At 38.5% G+C, this 2500-nt stretch overlaps 1 protein-coding gene across 2 annotated transcripts in view; it reads left to right on the top strand.

Moving 5' to 3' along the window:
* Positions 1-2500, top strand: part of LOC113807532 (uncharacterized) — an 85892-nt gene that overhangs the window by 82411 nt on the left and 981 nt on the right. For both annotated transcript variants that reach the window (XM_070142655.1, XM_070142656.1), the window contains exon 9: positions 1-2500. This exon is cut by the window's left edge and continues 646 nt beyond it; it is cut by the window's right edge and continues 981 nt beyond it. The gene's annotated coding sequence lies outside the window, so the exon portion shown is untranslated.

The raw sequence follows: 2500 nt of genomic DNA, 5'->3' as shown, positions 1-2500 counted from the left end.
ATAACTAGGTATGTGTACCAGTAATTAAAGAATCAGACATATTGAAAAAAAACATAGCACAGTGGTAGCCAGTAAACTCGTTTATAAACCAATGAATTTGGCATTTTTCAAGTAGCATGGATTTTTTTTATTACAGATATGTAGGCGATAAACACACTTTCATTATTTGATATAGTACCCTTAGTTGTTTTTTTTTTTTTTTTTTTACGTACGTGACACTTAGTTTTTTTGTGTTTCTGTTTTAAGCAACTAACACTGCATATCTGATTGGTTTAAGGTGCCTTGTGTTTTTCTCCCCCACCCCCCAAAAAGATATTCATTTAAACCAAAAAAAGAAAAAAATATATATGTGATAACATCAAGAGGCCAGTCGCAGGATAGTCTTCCTCCATGAATAATCTTTTAGGAACCGTATTTATATATATATACATATATTGCTGTGCACAACCTCACTGGCTTTTAATTTTTTACTCTGCCTTATCCAAGTGCATCTGTTGTATTTGCCACAGCCCTTTTTGATACAAATACCCTCCCCTTCTAAAAAAAATTAAATGGTTAAATGATAATGACAATGATAATAATGTTATTTCATTATTTTTTTAATTATCAATTATCTTGAATCGGTCACACGCTCAAAAAAAAGAAAAGAATAAATTAAAGAGAAAAACACTCCCCAAGCTCTAACTCCTCAAAGTTTCAAAAAACAGAAAATAAAAGTATGAATGGGAAGGAAAAAAAATTATTACCAATCCCATAATTGGCTTTAGCGCAAGGGAGTGTGAACCTTATATCCCGGTAGTTTGGAGATCATAACCGTATGGCATATCTACGTAGAATTAGGGAGGAGAGTCATCAGTAAAAGGACTACTTATATGGTGTTATTTTAAAGCAAGGAGGTCGTTACGGAAGGAGAGAAAGAGAGAGAATGCGAGATAAATATCGTGAGTCATTCGTAGAAGAGAATAGTTACCGTTTTTGGTAATTTTTCTATCGTTGCAGGGTGTATCATCGAAATTGACCCTACTTAGAAATAAGTGTACTTTAGATCCTGTAAGTGTGTGAGTGAGTGTCTCTCCCTCTTTTTTTAAGTGCATTTTACCTGCATTTTGAGGTGTCGAGTGGCTGTCTCGTGTATATTTGACCGTATGCGTGTTTAAGTGTGTGTGGAAAGTCGTGTCATTCTCTGATAATAGTTTTCTAAGTGTCTGAATTTCGAGGATCTGCCCACAGCGAGGTAGGATCAGCTGATGTGAAGAAATGTAGGAGTTTTTCTGTGCTTACCTTTATAGTAGCAGTTTCTTATAAATGTATATATATTTTTACTATTTCCTAATTTTGTATGCACTTTTAAGAAATGTCAGACAATGTGATATTTTTGTTATTGCTCAATTTAGTTTACATTAGAGGAAAAAGGATTTTAAAAAATATGAATAAAAAAACGTGTTTCTGAACTCGGTGAGTGTCCCACCATTTTGACTCAAAATTGCTGTAGAAAGATTTTGGTAGCTTTTGTACTAAATTTTTAATAAGACTTTCATTCATTTCTCTAGATCAATTTATTAGTATAGGCACAATTTTTCTCTTATATCTCTAGATGTTTAAGCCTTGTTTTCCATGCTACTGCTGTAGTTTTAAGTCCAAATTATTATATTATTGGGACCTGTCCTACCATGCCACTGATAATATATATATAAGTTTGACTATGCGAGCGCGATTCAAAGAATCGACAGGAGAGAGAGAGTGAGTCAATTAGCCTCTGTTCAACCCAAAAGCATGTATGGTACATATTTAAGCACAACCTATAGACTATTTGTACAGACCGACATTTGCCCGCGGAGATTCACACCGTTTTATAACCCGTATGGCTGAGGCGCGAGAGAGGGTCTTCTGTGAGGGGATCTCTCTGCAGCGCAAAGGGTGTGAGACTCGTAAACTTGCAGACTTCCTTTGTATCCGTAGCTTTCTCTAGGGAAGGGTAGGTAAGGGGGATGGGTAAGGCGGGGAAGAGGGGGGGGTGGTGGTGTCCACGAGAGAGAATTATACCCCGGTAGCACCCCCTCTGTAGCTGTTTTATACGTATGGGGGAAGGAGAGGTGGGCTCTTGCTGTGGGGAGAGGCATTTCCGTGACTTATGCCACTCTTGTCTCCCTCACTCCTCACCCCTCACCCCCTCCCCTTTATACTCAGCCACGCTCCCCTCCCTCCCCCCCTCCCCCACTTCTCTCTAGCCCCCATCCTCGCTTCACGCCCTTCCCGAAGTCTTATTTCAATCATGAAGGACGTAAAATATTGCTTAACCATTTCTTCCTCGTGTCGTGAATTTTCCTGTGGCCTTTACCCCCCCCCCCAAACTCCCCCAATCCCCGCCCCCTATCTCTTTTTTTCTATTTTGTCCGACTGTGTTTGTCTTTCACAGGAGAAAGAAAATGAGTATATTTAGATAAAGGGGGAAGAGCGAGAGAGAGAAAAGAGGGGAAAAAATTGAATGAATATTATGGGA

This window comes from Penaeus vannamei, chromosome 29 (assembly GCF_042767895.1).
Source record: "Penaeus vannamei isolate JL-2024 chromosome 29, ASM4276789v1, whole genome shotgun sequence".
Taxonomy (NCBI): Eukaryota; Metazoa; Arthropoda; class Malacostraca; order Decapoda; family Penaeidae; genus Penaeus; species Penaeus vannamei.
The sequence above is the reverse complement of the archived record's forward strand: the minus strand, read 5'-3'. Positions and strand labels throughout refer to the sequence as shown.